The sequence below is a fragment of the Uloborus diversus genome, chromosome 5, assembly GCF_026930045.1.
Source record: "Uloborus diversus isolate 005 chromosome 5, Udiv.v.3.1, whole genome shotgun sequence".
NCBI lineage: Eukaryota > Metazoa > Arthropoda > Arachnida > Araneae > Uloboridae > Uloborus > Uloborus diversus.
This window is the reverse complement of record NC_072735.1, coordinates 107873169-107892969: the sequence shown is the minus strand read 5'-3', so window position 1 is coordinate 107892969 and position 19801 is coordinate 107873169. Positions and strand designations below refer to the sequence as shown.

Below are 19801 nucleotides of genomic sequence, written 5' to 3'. Positions count from 1 at the left end.
GTAGGACTTTGTGGCCACGATATATTTATTGTGCCCCAGTCACCATTAACTAACTCGGAGGGTTTTCGGAAGACCATTAACTACGATTTAAAATTTCGGTGCATGCTATAGCATTATCAGCTGATAGTGCTTTTTTTTTTTTTTTTGAGCTTTTAATGGATAGGAGAGAGTATGATACTTGATCTCTCAAGAGAGAAAGAAGAGAGAAGAATCTTGTTACCCCTCTTAAATCTTGGCACTGCTATACCATACAATGTTAATATTGCACCATTACTGAGCTGCCATGGTAGGTGTACCTTCCTAAGTGCCACACGGACTATTTTGAGTACACTTTTGAGGTTATGTGTTGTCAGTTTTGAGTGGAGAGTTGTTGTTTTTTTAATTAAGGGCTTAAAATGTCGTTAGGGTTTTTTTTTTTTTTTTTTTTAAGAAGCTAAACAGTACATAAATTGTTTTTATGATGTGGTAGAAGATTCAAAAAGATGTTAACAATGTGAGAACTACCAATTAGTAGTTGTTTTACTGTAATTGTGTAATATGTTTGAAAAGTATAATGGGGTAGTTTCCGAAGTTTTAAAAGTATTTTTTTCTGAAATAGCATGCTTAAAAACATAGGATCTGACCATTTTTTAAATAATTTGTTTAAGTTTAATATAAAAAAAAACTTAAATCGGTGCGTTTTCATTGTTTACACTTCTGTCGTGTGACATCACAAATGATGAAAGGCAATTCAATGTTGCCATTCACAGAACAAAATATTTAATTCACATCTTTACTCACGTGTATTGGCAACGATATGGTTGATAGCAAGCTTAGAGCGCAATTTTAATTCGCTGTTTGATTATCATAACGTATAAACGTAGTAGAAAGATGCAGCAAAGTGCATCATTTGTGACTTCATCAAGACCACGCCTTGTTTGAAAAATCGGACATTTAAAAAAATTAATTGAAAAAAAAAACTGTTGGGAAAATGAAAGTATTTTCGGGGTCCATGTGTTTATTATTATTATTATTATTATTATTATTATTATTATTATTTTGCTCATTCTATCCATTTCAAATGACTAAAAGTAGTACTTTTGACTGAAAGAAACCACCCCATTGGGGAGACTTGATCCGGGATCAAGTGCCCATTGATATCATTTTACCTATCTTATACATAAGTATATGCTATTTGCTCTACTTTTTAACAGAAATGCCATTGCGTTACAAAATATAGCTTAAAGCTAAGGTAAATCCCTCCTATTAAAAACACAAGCTTAAGAAAACTAATTTGAGAGATGCGGTACGTTGCCATATTATAAAAAATACCCACACGAACTTTTTAATCTACTGCTATTGAGCTCATTGGATGTGTTACTTTTCTAAAATGTTTGTTGAAATTCGTCCCCCCCCCCCGCTCCTTTTTCTTGCGAACCATTAATTTAAGCTAATTGTTGGTGTCAATTTTGAACCGCACCCACATCACGGGTGATATTATGGGGTGCTATTATGTAAGAAACATGGTCATCCCTAATATTAATCCACAGCACCATGACAGCATAACGGTACGTTAGTACCTTGATTCAGTCATATGTGTTGGCACTCATGGTGGGACTCTTAGGAGTCATTTTTTAGCAGGACAATGCTCGATCACACACAGCAAGGGTGTCAATGGACTTCCTCTTCCATGTTACAGGGGTGCCCCCTAAGGGCTAGAGCGCACCCCTCAATATCGCGGAAACCCCCAGAAGCAAAATCCCCCCCTCCCAAATGAGAAAAATACTCCTCAAAACAACCTTCCCTAAAAAGTTCAATGGCGCAGTCTGAGCCATGACTCCCTCTAGGTGGGCACCCCTGCATGTTATCATCTTCTCTGGCTGGTTGTCACAAATTAAGCATATTTGGGATCACTTGAGACGGTAAGTTGAACAGCTTATGAGTTCGATCGAATTAATGGCGCATTTACAGTGAAACTGTGATACGAGATGACGTGAGCATCGTGCGAAGTTGCTATGTCTCAATGCTCGATGTTTCTTCTTGTACATTCATGCTAGAGGTGTACATTCATGCAACATGCCTCTTACATTCATGCAACATGCCTCGTACATTCATGTAATATGTCTCGTACATTCACGCAACATGTCTCGTACATTCACGCAACAGGGTGCTAAAACCTCTATTCATTTGAGATTTTTTCCAGTAACAAATCATCACCTTGCTTTTATTTTGTAATCACTTTCTTTTTCAATGTTGACATTACGTATGTTAAATTTCGTTTCATTCTAACTATGTTCCTTCTTGGTGCATTGATTTTTAAATTTTTTTTTTTATAAAGTGTATTAATAGATGGAAGGTTTGTGCTAAAATCGTATGACGGCTAAAAATTCCAACTTCTCGTCCAAAGGGGCATTTATTTCCCTACCCGGTTCAGAGATCCTGCCCATTGTCTTCATTATGTGTAACAAGTCAATCTAGATTCCTGATCTTTGCACTCGTTCATTAGGCAGAAATATGTCTTTTTATAGTAGGGTGATTGTGCCGTTACTTTTGCTGGACCCACAAGAAACATGTCCTTGTTTTCTCTGTTCGCAACAATCCATCAACTTTGAGATCTTATCTGAGAACTCTTTGCATCTCAGATTAAAAATAACGTGTAACTGAGCACCCACTTTTACGCCACTTAACAAAACAGCTAAACTCACAACCCCTGCAGAACAGCGGTAAATCTTTTCGTCTGATCGTCTGTAGATTTGGTGCTGAAGGATAACAATAGATTTCGTGAGGCGCTGAACCATTTTCGAGATGCATGGTTGACAGTCTTCCTTTTTTCATGCTTGAATTTTCGGTGGCAGCATTCTTTGGCCTGGAAACCGGCCATTTATGACTTCTTCGATTGTGTCTCGTTTGATGGCTGCGATAAACAGATCTTGTTCGATCTGTGATAGGAGCATTTTTTACCATGCTTCAATTAATGAAATTGTAATTATTTAAATAAGAAAGATATCACTGAATTTTCATGTAACTCTTAATGATATCTGTATAAGAAGTTTTTAATTGTCAGTTTTTGTCCTACATTGCATGCATGCAGAATTCGTTTTAGAGATTTTTTTTTCACTGGGTGAACCCTAGACCAAGTAAAAACGTTCGGATAGTAGTATCCCCTTTAATCTTTAATATTTATGTCACATACACTATTTACTACGTTAAAATAATAATAATAATAATAATAATAATAATAATAATAATAATAATAATAATAATAATAATAATAATAATAATAATAATAATAATAATAAACAGAATTCGGTGCTTTCACAGAAGGAAAGTTAAAGAAATCCAAGTGTTGTGACATTGATAAACAACAAAATATCTGAATTTTTATATTTTACTGCTCATTGGTACCCAAAATCTCAAAGAGCAATTGTGTAACCCCTTATATTCTACAAAGCATTACCTCCCCATGAACAAAAGCCCACCAAAAGAGAGACACCCTCCTAAAATTTTCGATGGTCCCTCCCTTATGCATTCCTGCATTAGTTATGGCGAAGGTCTTCTGAAGTTACCCTGTGTTTCAAATAATTCCTACGTTTCTCCTACTCCAACGAAACTCTGAATCTATTTTAATGTAATGTTATTTATTGCCAATGCTGATAATGTTAATAAAGGAAGGAAATTTGTTATCGTGATAACGTTTTGGAGCCGCTCTCTTCTTTTGAATACGTATGTAGGAACTTGGTTGAAATCCTCATCAGAATCAACATTTTAATATTTTCCTCACTTTCTGTAATAGAACTATTATCCGAAATGCTTTCACAGCTTTGAGATTAGGTATTTATATCTCTTTCAGGTCTTTTGTTAAAATATTCTCTCTCCCTGTCTCGTTTAAATTTTCCAAATCTTTATACTGCTCCAAAAATTCTGCTTCCTTTCTATTTGGAGTAGTCGTAAAACTGAATCAAAAACATCAATAATACTTTTATATCAACTAACTTTATGAGCATCGGGATAGAATTGCTCTTTGAAGTTTATTCTCTTGAAGCTATTAATAAAACATGTCAAAAGTTTAAAACAGTATTAAACGAAAAAAACTTGAACTTGTATTTCGAAAATGATACTTTATCATAATTAATGTTACATTGCCCACAAGGCTATCATAATTAATATTACATTGCCCACAAGTCTTTGCAATTCACTTCAAAACGAAGCAAATGACAATTGCAAATTATCTATGTTTTTCGTTTTTTTATTTCCTGCATTCAAATGTAATCACTTTGCTTCTTAAAAATAAATTACAAGCTAAAAATATGATATCCATTTCAAAGTTTCTATGTCAGGCGAGTCAACCCGAACCCTCTGTGATACAATGTAATTAATATTCTTGATTTCGCAATTCATCTCCAGTCTCTCAGCAGAATTGGGTTAATTTTATGGCGAATAATCTTCTTTGGCTTGACCTTTCCTAACAAGTTTCTTGTGAAAGATCAAAGACAATGCCACGAGCGCTGCTTCCATAGGTCATTAAGTAGCATTTCCTTCATTAAAATTGAGATTGTGTCCAAAAAATTCATTAAAGTACATTAAGCTGCTAATTTCTTAATTTTGCGTGTTCATTACGAAGGCTATTTTGTCGTTTATGTGTGAACAGAAAGTCCTCGTTATTTCAACTGAATGCAGAAATGTGTTTGGGACATGCGAGTTTTGTGTTTGGGTATGAGTGATCGCTTGGTTAAGAGGATAGTTTATAGAGCGGCTAATTCCGTGTGCAATTCGTAAGGGTGAATTAGTGTACAGTTATTCCACTTAATTCCAACAAACAAGGGTCACGTACCAATTTCGATTTTTTTTTTCGTATTTTGTACGTATTAAATAGCTAAAGAATCTAAAATCCATTTGAAGAAATATTCTGTTAATTAATTACTCTATAATTATTTTTACTAGTGGTACCCGCACGGCTTTGCCCGTAATAGAAAAATTAAAAGGTCTTATGGTTCGCCTGTATATTTACAAATAATGTGTGGTGAATTTTCTCGCCAATTGGCTTGTGCCCATGTTACGGTTCCACGTTAGGATAATTTCGTAATTTACTCGTCCATCTTATTATAATTTTGCTCTTAAAATTGGAATAGAAAAAGAACCATATCGAATTTTCGAAAAATCACTTCGAGGTGCACATACCCATGCTACAAACTAACTTCGTGCCAAATTTCATGAAAATTGGCCGAACGGTCTAGGCTCTATGCGCGTCACAGAGATCCTGACAGACAGAGAGAGATCCGGACAGAGAGACTTTCAGCTTTATTATTAGTAAAGATTATTATTAATTAGGTCAAAAACCTAGATTTTGAAGATTTTTTCAAAGTTTAATCTTATTAAATCTTATATAATTTCTTGCAAAAAAAAAAAAAAAAAAGAATTTTACGAAAAAAATCAAAAACATATGAAATCTGTGAAGTATTTTGAATTAGATTATGCAAGAATTGTTATGTCATCCATATTTTCAAATAATTCTGAGTGCTTGAACAAAAGTGAAACATTGCTAAAAATTTCAGCTTCAGAAAATAGATGTCCCATAAATGGAAAAATTTACGTTTTGGGGAACGGTGGGAGGGGGGGGGGGAGAATACTATTACCACTCATACATATGTTAAGATGAAAACAAATCAGGCTGCTTTTTACTTCTCCTGATAAATTCTAGTTATTTTAAAGCTTTGAACAATCATCATTTTAGACAGCTCGTAGTTCAAAAGATCAAGAATAGTACTAAAATAAAATTTGACAAAGCCGAACTTCTACGCATAATGAAAATTTTCTAATTTTATTTTGTTATTCCTTATAGATGTATGATGAGATATATAGTCTTAAAATTAGAGAAATAACAGTTATATCACAATGGTCCAGAGTGAACAAAATCTGTATCCCTTCCCCTATTTTTTAGAGCTTTCATTTCGTTTTTAGTGCTTCATAAAGTTCAAAAGTTGTGGTACTCAGCTCCTACCCAATCTTCCTGTAGATAATATTGGACAACAAACATTTTTTATTCTCATTTTTTAATGCTTTTATCCCTCCCCCCCCCCCAAAGCTTCCAAAATATTGGTACTCAGTTCTAGCTTAATATTTTATACTCGCTTTGTTGGCGATGATAGATCTGAAGTAGGTGAAGCAGCGAAACCTTTTTGGATCAACTTATACTCTATCATTCTTTGCAATCTTACAGTAAGTAGAAGACACAGAAATATATATATATATATATATATATATATATATATATATATATATATATATATATATATATATATATAAATAAAGAGTTTTTAAAATTTATTACTCGGTAAATCTTGTGACATTACAAGACACCACTTTTTTTCATAGATACTAGCTATACAGCTTTCTTTCTTGATGGCGTAAAGAAAAATCTGTTTTGCATTTTCTTTAGTGATTTTTGTATCAGTTCCGAAAGTGAGATTCCACTGGAGACTCTTGAAACAAGAAAATTTATGGAGATGTAACTAAACTGGGTATTGAATATTATAATGCTATAATCAAACCATTTGTGTTTATTTATTTATTTATTTATTTTTCGCCTTAACCCTTTAATTCTGATGCAAAAATCTAGTGGATTGCAAAAATACTCCCATCACAAACTTTGAATGTGTGTGGTTACATGGTAATTCTCATTATTCTTTGTTGACTTGCTTTGAGACAAATTTGTTTTTTGTAGCTCATCCAGTTGCACCCCAAGGTCCTTTTTGCCCATTACCCCGAGAAGGTAAATAAATAAATAAAAATAAAATTGATTACCTTTTATTGGAAACTCATAATCGATTATGACTGAAATGCACAGAAGTTTTCGACTTTCGTATTGGTTCTGATGCGCATATGCTCCACGTGTAGAAAAGGTTGTGCATTTTCTTTTTTTAAGTATAAATGGTTACCCCATTAGCGCAACCAGAATTTACCTTCGGAGGGGAGGAGGGTTCTGACAGTCGTTTCTTATAGAGACTGCAGCATTAGGATTGGCAATGTATGTAAAAAGAAAGTCTAGGGGGGGGGGATCCAAAACTCCATTTTGTTGCACTACTGGGTTACCATACTTACAGCTCCCAACCAATGTATCATACTCGTACTTATACATTTGTTACGAAGCATGTGCTTTAAAAGTGCGAAGCCTCACTTCATGATCGCTACGTTGGTGCAAAAATTACTAAAATAAAGAAAAACAAAAATTTACCTTGAGAGTGTTGGAAGAACAACAAAAACAACAGCAAATTTGGGGGTGACCTGACTATTCCCCCAAAAGCAATTAGGTATTGCTTCAAATGTACCCCCCTGTAAAAAGAGCCCCCCCCCCAAAAAAAAAGCACCTCTTAAAATACCCTTAAAAAATTCAACTCGTAGTCTGTGTTATGACTCCTTGAACCACTGGCAAATTTATAATTTCAACTTCGGTATGTCGTGCATTTTGAAGTGATGAAAAAAAGAGGTTCTACTAAAGCCTTGACCTTGAAGCAGATGCTTCTGAATGTTTACTGTAATGCATTGACCATTTACTCTTTTCTTACCTTGATTATTCATTTTCTTCATATTTTTGCACAAATAATTTTTAATAGTTCCTTCAATCGTTTTTTCGCTTTCCAAATATATGATCATTGATCATATGCTCATCACTTAAGGAAAATCTTTCTCAATAATTGAGCATTCAATGATCGATCGTCAATCAGAGGATAAAACAAGCATCATTTCTTGTTTCTGATGCTGCATTGTCTCCGCGTTTTCTGACACTTATTTATAAGCGACCCAGAAAATGTCTCAATTCCGAAGTGATGATATCGTCTGCTTGCAGAGCTGAGAAGAGTGGTTCAAGATCAGCGCGCACCCTCATGTCGGCAGGAAACCCAATTTCGCTGGCCAGCCCCGATTTCGAATTGGAAGCACGTTTTGTTTTCTCTTGACACCATTTCGCCGAGATTTCGCGCTTTCTCGTTTTGCAGGAGAACTGGAAAATGGCATTCCTTTTATCTTTTAAATGACTCGAAAGGCGTTCTGTTATGTTTGTTTAGGTATCTCGTGAACACGTGAAAAATAATTCAGAAGTTCCATTTCATTTGCGGACGGAAACAGTCGCTGGATATTTGGAGGCAAGTTAAAGAGAGAGTGACTAAATTTGGGGGGATTTGTTACTGGAAACAAGTACCCACAATATGCATAAACAAAAAATTTTGAAAAAGAAAATAATAGAGAAGTTTTTCAAATTTTTATTTAGATCTTCATCCTGCAGAACTTGGTACACAAATTTTGCATTTAAAATTACTTTCGCTTTTAATTGTTGGAGTCGCTTTGGATAATCCCAATTTTTTATGAGGTAAGGAAACCGAAAACACGACTCATGTACATGGGCACAAGATCCCCGTCAGGGAGGGGCAAGTATAGTCGCAACAAGATTGGTTTTTAGTTGCTCCCACTCCCCTTTAGTACGGACCTCGGACATTGCTTGAAATTATAGCCCTCTTCTCACCCTAAAAAAGCATTTTATACTATTTTTGGTCAGATAGGGACAGAAATAAGCGGTAATGTAGCTCTCCCCAGGAAATATTTCGAAATTGAAGTCCTAAAGTTGCAATTTTAATTATCTTTGGCGACATTTGGAAAGAGCGTGGAGTCGGAGGTTCTCTTCTAGGGAGGGGCAATTGACCCTCCCTGCCACCCTCTGGTTACGCCCATGCTCATGTATTCATTGTGTATCATTGACGACAGAACGTGAAATAAACGGAGAAATGCCTTGATTGTCGGACACAGAAAGAGGCGCAACGCGACTTGGATTGTCGAAAATGACTGATGAACAGCAATTTGCATAGCCCCCCTCTCTCTCTCTCTCTCGCTTTGTTTTTTACTGATATAACTTTCACTGATACGAAGATTTTTTGGCATTTCAATAATTTCTTTATCATTCGATGATACTGAATTGTTCTAAATATAGATATTATACGAAATAAATAAATACCTCTGTGGAGAGAAGTAAACGTGAATCCACAACGTTTTAAAGCACAAAATTAGCAGATTACTGCATACATGTGTTTCGAGGTTTCAGAGAATCTCCTTTTCAGTTAAAATAGTGAGCTTTTGGATGTAAAGACATTTGGTAAAAGACGCTTTTACTAAATGTTTTTACATCCAAAAGCTCACTATTTTTCATCAGAAACCCTTTTTCAATGCAAAATAGTGAACTTTTGGAAGTAAAGACATTTGGTAAAAAAAAGCTTTTACATAATAACTTTACATCCAAAAGCTCACTATTTTGCATTGAAAAAGGAATTCCCTGATTTAGTTAAAGTCTGTTTTACCAAATGTCTCTACGTGCAAAACTTTCAATTGAGGGATTGAGCCAGTGAAAAGCAAAGGGATTTAAATGCCAAAATTAAAAATTTGGAGATAACCCGCGCAAGTGGTAGGTGAACCTCTCCTCTGTCTTGGGGAATGAGATAGTACTAGTAGCCCTGGTAGGTGCTGTTATACAACATGGTTTGGAAAAAATTTCAATGAAAGCCTACCAAGGGCCTCATCTTTAAACGCGTTCTAGTCAAAACGTGAAAATGTTCATTTGCATCCCTGTGCTTCTCACTGCCTCAATTTTGCCTTGAAAAGGGGGTTCCCTGAAACCACGAAACACTTGTATGCAGTAATCTGCTTAAATCCCTCATTTCCTCAAATGCCAATAAAGCCATCGGAAAGGTTTTATTTTTGTTGCTGTTGTTGTGTTTGTGAAGTTATCGGATGCAATTGCCACGAGAGGTTTAACTTCTTTATTAACGTATAAGACAGCATAAGAAAGATTTACAGCACGAGGAGAGGAAATAACTCCCACAGTTCCGCTGGAAATCGAATCAACTACCGCCGGCATTCGAAATGAAGCTTCTACCTCACATCCACGGAGAACCCCGGTTTTACTTTCCATTTCACTAATAACATTCTGCTGTGTAAAACGAAATAAATGAGACCGAATATCTTTGTCTAACCTAAACTTTATCTAACCTAATATCTAAATCCCCTATTATCCTTATGCAAATCATTCGGTTTGGGTATGAGAGTTATCCATGCAGTTTGAAGAATATCTTTACGTGATGGGGAAGAAGTAAGGTCATTTCCGGATTTAGAGCAGAAAAATACACGAGAATTAATTGTCAAAGCCTAAGAAATACACAACTATCGCAGTAAAGTAAGACAAAACAACGTTAGAAGAAGCACAAATTTGCAAATTATATCGCAGGTTAGTGGGATTTGTGTTTTCGATTTTCGGCACAAATCCTAACACTAATTACCACAAATGATTAAGAGTGCAATGTAACATATGACAGCTTTGCGTGTTGATACCTTTCTTCAAAATATTCATGAATTATTCATTTTTCCCCTCTCCTGACAAAACGTTCCATCCCCAACTATCAGCTCTAATCGGACGGGCGTCTTTATCTCCGTGGGCACGATCCTGTTTCTCCTCGCTAAACGTTTTCCCTGCACCGCGAGGCACGAGACAGCCTACCTGAAGGCACAGTCTGGCCCAGCTGCGAATCCAAAACAAAAACGCATTCCTCTCCGCACAAGTTGATCCGCGATCGTTCCATTTTAGCCCATATCTATGGATCTCTAATATTTTAATGCTTTTTATTTAATTAATCCTTTTGGCATAAGAATTGATGGTAAACTATAGTACTAAGTTTTGTATCTTTCGAAAAAATTGCTGTAATCATACAATTGTGTTTAAAATTCGTATTTTGTAGAGACCAAATCTTATTATTTGGTTGTTAGCAACCAAAAGGCAATTGCGGGCGTTCTCCCCCCTCTCCCCCACTAGATGGTGAAATATTTTGCCCTCAGTGACTCACACTTGAAAAGAAATTTTTCAAAAGAGTTATGCAGTTAAAACAAATTGTTTGATAATGAATAGCTCAATAAATGAAATTATTGCTCCTTTTAGTCTCTCTCTCTCTCTCTCATTTATAATTTTTTTCCATATACTCTCATCTTTTTCTGTTTGGGGACTCGTTTAAAAAATTGTTCCCAAAATAGAAGTAAGTAATCTAAAGAATCACATTAGAAGGGATTCCCCGAGCAGCAGGGACGAAACTACGCGGCGGTTTAGCTTAACGCACCACCCTCTCCCTTCATCAAATAACAAATAACTTTGAGCAATGCTGCGTACGTTCCTTGTTAAAAAAGAGAGAGAAAAGTATTACACAATAAGTTTTATCTTGCAATACTTAATTGTATTTTTGTAAATAACTTTTAAAACTAATATTATTCAAAATGTGTATATGCATTGTTGTAAATGTAGTGAATCACGAAGCGAGGCCGTCATCCGAAATCTTTGATATTTTACTTCCCGCAAATATTCTTTTTCTTTTTTTTCTTTTCGACTACAGCACATGTGTTATGAAATCGTCCCCCAGCCCCGCAAACACGCACCCACAAAACTTGTGCTACTAGCCTATAAAACTAACTGGTCTCTACCTTTTTTTTTTTGGCCATGATTCACCCCTAAAATGTCACTATATGATGGTAGATCATTCGTAAAAACATGAATGCTTTTTCATGTGGCATAACCTTAAAAAATCATTTGGTTCAAAAAAGTTTTTGAACAACATGAAGAATCAAAAGAAGAGAGAAAAAAATGGTGACATAACAAAGGAAAACACTTTTGAAAGTCGAAAAATGTCCCATTCCTGGAGAGCCCTCTGAAAAAAAAAAAAAAAGAAAACAAATCTTCATGGTGAGACCTTTGCTCGGCGCTGGGAAACTTTTTCTTAAAGATAGTTTTGAAAGTTGTAAGAACACCTAAAAATAGAAAATTTGTTTTGGATGTTTTAAATTAATTAGCACAAAATGGCGTGCTGTCTTAGCTATGCTTTTACAAGATCGAATGTAAGGCATGTAACAAACAAGGAAAAACTCATAAACAAAACAATTCCATTAATTGGAGACTGGTGCAATTACAAGTTAAGTGACCCACCGCAATACATTTTTGAGAACACCTTAGAGATGAGCAGAACTACATAATATATTTCTCATGTGTCTTCTTTTGGATCCAAATCAGAGCCTCAATGTCATGAGGACCACCAGCAATTGTGTATCTGCCACCTATTGGAGAAAAATAAAATTAGACATCAACTCCCAAACGCTAAACTTTCAGAAATCGTGCTTCTGGCGAGTTAATAAAAAATAAAGAATGAAATAAAAACGTAGTTTTTAAATAAAAAAAATAATTATAAATGAAAATCTCCGCGTTACCGAATAATTTTCCTATTAATTTTAACAACAATATGATTTGAGCTCATTTGTTTGTTTGAAATATGTTTAATTTTAATAAATTGAAGAAAAATTATAGATAGCTGATTTCTCGCACAACATCGAACGTCATCTTTATAATGACAAAACTTTCTCTTCATTCCACCCAAATTTACGGTGTAGTCGAAGGGAGCTGCGGGGGTCGGCTCGGCAAACTACAACTCCTCTTTTTGACTCCAGTGTCTATCCTATTTTTTCACCGCAGCTCTAATGTTCTCATTTATAAGCGTCGCAACCCTCCCCTCCTCCGTTTCTCCCGAATTGCACCTCCGATTCGAAGGTGTTATAATCCTTTAGTTAATTTCTAAAACGACTGTTTTTCTACATCTAATAATATAGGTTCGAACAAGAGAACTGCTACGAACATCCTTCATCAGCAATCTAATCGGCCCAATTTGGGAAATGTTCTTTTTGTATCGTCTGGCTCGGTGAGGTTCCAACTGGCCCAAACTGTCAAACACATAAAGAAAATCTTGTCAGTCAAAACCACGATAAATTTTTGGACCAAAGGGGAAAACACCCTTCTTTTTTGGACCAAATGGGAAAACACCTCTGGCTCCAGCCCCTCGCCGAAGGATCGGGGACACACTCCGCTGAGCACAAGCTTCCGCACCCTTTTCTTTACGAAAACCAAGCTGCCAAGTGGGGCACTGAAATGATAGGGTTTGAAATAATAGGATGTGTCTTTCTTCTGGTTTCTCCTCTCATCAAACCTGAGGCACGCGAATTTAGCCAACTAAGTGAAATAGGGCTTGTCGGAGTTGACTTCAGAGTGCAACTTTTTTTTTCTTCATAAATCATGGTAATGATGCTTAGAGAGTTCTGCCTATCCCACGGAAATTCATTTTGAACCATTTAAACAGAACAAAATCATAACGAGACAGTAAAACATTATTTCTTGCATGGGATGAGTTTTACTTAGACACGAACGAGTCTATCTTAATGTTCCTAAGATTTTAACCACTTTTTCAAAAGGTCCGACATAAATAAAATACAATGATATAGTAATGATACATTTGTTCAATTGAAAAAACAAACTATTCTCAAGAGTGGGATGTTAAATGACTCGTGAACTATTTACGGGAGTATATTACGAGTATATGACTATTTTCAAAGCAACAAACTTTTGCATAACAGCAATATTTATGGCAGTATAGCACTGAAAGATACCAAAAGGTAAGCCACAAATAACCTCTGGTTTCTTTCGAAAAATGGCGTGTACTCTGTTATTTTTACTGAATTTTATATTTTACTTTTTATTTTAATTGTTTTGTAAAATAGTAACGATAAAAATATCCCCCAGCAGTATCTTATAGACATGTCTATTTTCCCAATTCAATTTTCATCATTTATTTTTCATTGCGTGTTATAAAACTTGCTATGATGTAGATATTAAAATTTTTCGCTTTGTTTGTTCGAAAAAAAAAGAAGACTGAAATTAATGCAAACAATGTTTCGAAACCTGGCAGCAATCCTTGATTGCGCTAGTTATAGTTAGTCAGAAAAAAAAAATCACATTTTTAAATTTATATTTCATTTCTTTGTTTGTTTGTTTCAATTTTTTGTTTCATTATTCAAAATTTATAACCTCGTTTCAGCTTTTATTTAACAAGTTCTATGCTAAATCACGCCAATTTTGAACATCCATATAGTCGAAATTCTGTGGTCTCTGTGGCCGAGCGGTGGAAAGTGCTTGCTCTGACGGTTGCCTGAGCGCAGTAAAGGAGATCGTGGGTTCGATTTCCACCAGTGTGCTGGGTTTTATTCCCTCTCTTTGGGTTGTGAATTCTTCCTGTGTATTTGTCCGAAGGCCAGGTGCTCCCCATAGATTAAAGGCTCGCAGTCCTTTAATCTATGGGAAGCTAAGCATCTAATTAATTGTTATCAAATTATAATAATCTTTTGTGGTGCTGCATTATTATTTAGTTTTTAATACTTAGATCCTTTTCATTTTTCAAAGAATTTAAAATTACACGTAACTGCGAAATCGATTGTGGTAGTGAACAGGAGAAATTTAAAGTATTTTTATGCACAATATGAATAACCTGTCTCTGGACATTGCCCACTGAAGGAAATAAAACAAAGACTCACCCACTTACACTTGTCCAATGAGACGGGTGCCTTCTCTGTGGCCAAATTTAATATGTTTTACTTTCTTTCTTTCGGTGCTTAATTGCGCAGGTTTATTTTGATGAGGACTACAATCTAAGTGCCTTGCCTCCCTTATGCATGGTATATTTTTATTACACATATAAACAACATATGAAAGAGTTTACATCACAAAGAAAGGAAAGTACCACCGGAGCGAGGATGGGAGTCTAACCCACCGCCTCAAGTGTGCCAATGTCAAGCAGTCACTCAGGCTGCTCGGACACTGAGGCCCCATGTTTTACTTCTTTGGCTAATTTCTAAAATCAGAGCAAGGTTGTGTATCCAAGTTCTAGAACTGCAAATTACTCTGCATTTTAAATTGAAAGGACGATATAAAATTTGCATTTGTTGATATTTACAAAAGTTTAATTTGTTGGGATGGTTAATCATGTCGTATGTACTTGCGCATAAAATATAAAACAGCAATATATGTTTCTAAACATTACTCTCCATAACTAAGAAAAAATGCATTTAAATGAGAATTTTCAACTTCATCAAATTTCGAATAAATATTTAATGTTTCTTTTTCGTCTGAAGTGTTCTACTTCACCAAGACCTTGGGCGACTTTCGTATTAATTAATTTGAATGGCAACAGCGTGAAATTGTTTTTAGTTTAGAACAAGTTTAATTCGTATTCGGTCGACAAATCTCTGATGGCAATTAATTAAAGTATCCAAAAGGTATGTTCAAACTAACTTTTTATCAATTAGTTTAATTTATGAAGTTTATGATTCTTTAATAGGTTTGTTGAGTAAATTCAAACCTTCACTTAAAGTTGTAAGTTTTGTGTAACGACCGTTTTATTCTAAATTGAATATGTAAACGTCCTTGACCAAATATACCTGCGTATTGATTTAGATGCTGAAACAAAAGAACGAGTATTTGATCAATATCATTAACGTTTGAAGTGCTTCCTGCAATTTATTCTTTTTGATAATTGCTAATGCATTTTATTGCTTGTAATTTCATTGTCAATTACGCCAAACTATTACGTACTTGTTGTAATCATCTCTATTCTATATACATGTAGTAGACAAATACTGTATTAAAATTAATCTATGGTTGAATAGTAATTTGACGTCGATTAAGAATTTTCACAAAATAGCTCGGAAATGGTAACGTTAATAGTGGTGAAGGATTTAATAAATACGTATAAAAACGTGTTTTATAAAGTCGCTACAAACCTTTCATGCCTTCTTTTGTAGTATGATCGAGTCAATCTTTTAGGGGAGTCCGGAGGGGGCATTTGACCCCTCCCCTGGTTTAAAAAGTCAGTTTGTTTCCATTTTGTGGGCGTGGTTTTTCTAATAGGTTCTTCGATATAATATGCATTTAGTATTTTTAGTTTTAGTTAGTAGAAATTTTTATGCATTTGCACATTATGTGTGTGAGTTTTTTACAACAATGTGAATAATGCACCTTTACATGCCCCCCCCCTCCCCTTCTACAACAACAGAATCTGGAATGACAGATCAACAGGAACCCCGTTTTCGTAAATAAGCTAAGGGACAAAAGTGAATTTTTTAAAAGTTTTGAGGAAAACGCGCTAAGTTTAATCCCTGAGTAAGCTTTCATTTAAATTTTTTTCTAAACCATGCTGTGTAGGAGTACCTACCAGAGCTACTAACACAATCTATTTCCCGAAAACAGATGAGTTTCTTCTACCATTTGCACAAGTTATCTCCAAATTCTTAATTTTCGCACTTGCATTCCTTTGCTTCTCGGTGCGTCAACTCGTATCTACTTCGGAAAAATAAATTAATTTGTATTGGGGAAAAAAAACTAAAGTTCTCACGATTCTTTTTTTAGAGAAAACCGATAAGAAATGTCCTACACCATTACGAAATAGAAAAAAATTTGGATCCAGTATGGAAATAAAGAACGTAAAAACTAAATAAATCAAGGGCATTAGCTACAGTTCTTTTTACGAAATGAATATTAATAATTTTGTGAAGAGATTATTAGGTTTGTTTTTGCGATCGCGATTCACGGTCAACGTACCTTGAAGAGATTTTCAATAAAAACTCTTTGACATTAAAATCGTGTAAAATTACGAGTGGGCCGCAAGTAGACAGCGTTTTTAACTTATTTTCAATTAAATTCTAAATTCGCGTTCGTATTATTCTTCTTTAACTAGTGATATATTTTCTTCTCATGATGGATTGTCTTTTCAGTTGTGAAATGTATATCAATTACTCTATACATTGGTTCTAAGTAATTCTATATTACTGGGACACAATTATAAAAACTTAATGTGAGCTATGCTTAATTTGTTTTTGTTTTGAAATGCAATTAGTTTGCATCAGATGATTCTTTTCTGATTGATGGTCTGAGTGATGTTGATCAAAAACAAATTTTAGACATTTTTGTAAATTTCATATTATAACGTTACATTTATACTTTTGTAACGATGCAGTGCAAGGACGGATACATGGGAGGAGCGATGGGGGCGATCGCCCTCTCCTTGAGCGAGTACCTCCTTCAAGTATATTTTCGATGTTTAAGTTCCGAAACGTCAATTTTACTTAATCTTCGTTTGTGTTAGGAGAAAGGCAGCGTTTCCCCGGATTTCTCACGTAATTGAAGTCTTGAAAACGCAAATGTAGTCCATCTCTTACTTCTCTGGAGATAGGGACCAGAACTTTCTACATGACGTTTTTCGAAATTGAAGTTCCAAAATCCCAATTTTTAACTATCTAAGATAATATTAGAGGTAGGCTAAAAGGCTTCCCTTGAATATTTTACGAAAGAGACACAACTGTGGGATACCTTTGATTACGCAAATGTTGCAAATAGGTTCAGTACATTGCTTCGAAAATTTTTAGAAATTAAAACTTTCAAAGTACAGTAAAAAATCGCTCCCTCCTTGAACATTTCCTGGATCCGCCCTTGGTGCAGTGTTTATTAAAGTGCCAATTTCAATACATATGCTATAGTTGCTCGTTAGTTAGTTTTTGTATGTATTTTTCCAGAACTTAATAACGAATGCAAATTTAAGTATTTGCTTTGAAAACTATTGACAGGGCTCGACAATCTCACGGGATCCTGGGTTCAAGTCACTAAATCGGCAAGTCCCCAAAATCACCAACAATAAAATAAATAAAACATGGTTTTTATTCAACAAAAGTTCAAAAGCAGTGCTATACATTTATGCAGATATTTTTTCTCACTTATGAATTTTAATTGATGCCTGTAAAAAGTAAATAAATAAGTAAAAAAAATCTAATGAATCAACCAGAAGTCGGCACTCTGCTGTAGTTCATTTTGGCAATAAAAATTGGCATTAACTGTTGAACACTTATTATATTTTCATCAAAAACATAGCTGTTACAGTGTTAACCACTGATGAGAATAAGAATGAGGAAATTATTTACAACTTCGTATCACTAGCGTAGCTAGAATTTACCTTCTGGAGAGGGGGTAATAAAATTAATTACATGAATATAATCTACCATATTACTGGGATTGGGAATAGTGCTACACCAACAGAAGAGAAGGTAACCCCAAGCTCGTTACTAAGGGGGGTAGGGGAATCACCCCTCTTAGTTTTGAAAAGTTAATGAATTTACATGAAAGTGGGCATGGTTTTTGAGTGGGTTTTTTTGGTACAATTGATATTGAGCATTTTCCCTTTACCCCCCCCCCCCAATGGAAAATATCGAAATGTCGGGGTTGACTTGAAAATACGTTCTTTGCTGCTCTCCTGCTTAGTACGCCCAAGTATGAGTAGAGAAAGTTGGTGAAAAACTTTTTCGACTAAAAACAACCAGTTCTCATAGGAATTGAAGAACAAACACTCTTAATACAGTGAAATTCCGTCACAACAAATATCAATGCAACGTAATATCCATTTCAACGAAATAAAGTTTTAGTCCTGATTTAACTTCCATCACGTTGCTTGACAGGGGTGCCCACAGGGGGGATTATGGCGCAAGTTGCGCCATCAAAAATTTTAGCGGGATTTTAAAATTTTTAAAAATTTATTTATTTAAATTTATTTATCGATTTATTTTTAAATCAATTTTTTTTAATTTAATTCTGTTTATATTTTATTTCATTTATTTAGTTGGCGTGTTGTTATTGGTGTAGCACAGAAATTTTTCTAATAAAATTTTAATAATAATTAAAAATAAACAAATAAATAAATAAATAATATTTTAAAAATAAATAAATTAAAAAATATTTTAAAAATAAATAAAGAAATATTTAAAAAATATAAATTAAAAAATGTTTTAAAAATAAATAAATTAAAAAATATTTTAAAAATAAAATAAAAAAGAGAGCTAAAAAGAGAAAGAGGGTTGAGAAAAATGGGGGGGGGGAGCATTTGCGCCATTGAACTGGGGGGTGGATGGGCACCCCTATTGCTTGAATTTCATTTCAATGAAATTCCCGACAACGAACAAAATTTGCTGTCCCTTGAAGTTTGTTGCAATAGGATTTCACTGTATTCTGTTCATGCTGCACAAATGTAAATATTTCGAGTCCTACGAAAGATGGCTTCTTTTCTCCCAGATTCTAGTTCACTTTTCTGATCCTCAAAGTTATTTTATTCTACTTTACACATGACCGTCCAATGGGAAACATTCCCAGATTAGACAACTATCTACTCACATGAATGGCAATTCATTTAAATCTTTCATTTATATAAATCATTCCTTATCCAAGGGCATTCGAGCGCATTTAATCCGATCGCCAAATGTTTTCGTTTTTACGCATCTCACCACCAGCAGCCGTGAACAATCTGCCCCTCAGCTGTTGCTTTCGTTCAACAATGAGAGTAGGCCATACATCACTTCAGAAATGTTACCCTTGTTTTTTCTGTCTGGCAGTAACTTTTATCGTCCACATAAAATTGATTTTCGATTAATAATCCCCTGCCAGCGGTTTTTTTCTCTACCTCTCCTTGTTTTTAATGAAAGAAAACGAACAGGGATTGGAATCCGATGTTCTCTTCCGTCAACAGTGTTGAGCAAAAAACGCCACTGTTTACAGTTTTCTTTAACCGCTGTTTGGTATCGAGGTACAAAATTGAAGGATCACTTTTTAGTTCACTTCATTTGTTTTTTCCCCCCCTGCTCTAGCTTTTTGTGGAATGAATTTTGAGCATTAAATGATTCGTTCAAAAATTGAAGAGCAAAGTTGTTACTTGCGTACACAAAATCCTGTCGCAACTCATGAACTGAAAATTTTAAGACAGGGAATAGAAATTTTGTAAAAATAATTAGTTAGGATGCAGTAAATAATACTTTAGCTTCGAACATTTCAATTCACTTGCATTCATAATGTTCCAAAAGCAAAGGTTGATCTTTAATTTGTAAATCTTGCTGAACA

At 34.8% G+C, this 19801-nt stretch overlaps 1 protein-coding gene and 1 long non-coding RNA gene across 7 annotated transcripts in view; one reads left to right on the top strand and one right to left on the bottom strand.

Annotated features, from left to right (window-relative positions):
• The window catches only part of LOC129221970 (cordon-bleu protein-like 1), a 373733-nt gene that overhangs the window by 52676 nt on the left and 301256 nt on the right, over positions 1-19801 (top strand). The window lies entirely within an intron of this gene.
• Positions 11529-19801, bottom strand: part of LOC129221973 (uncharacterized) — a 152754-nt gene continuing 144481 nt past the window's right edge. Inside the window, exon 3 of the long non-coding RNA XR_008580557.1 lies at positions 11529-12108. This is a non-coding gene — a long non-coding RNA (uncharacterized LOC129221973). The remainder of the gene's footprint in view (positions 12109-19801) is intronic.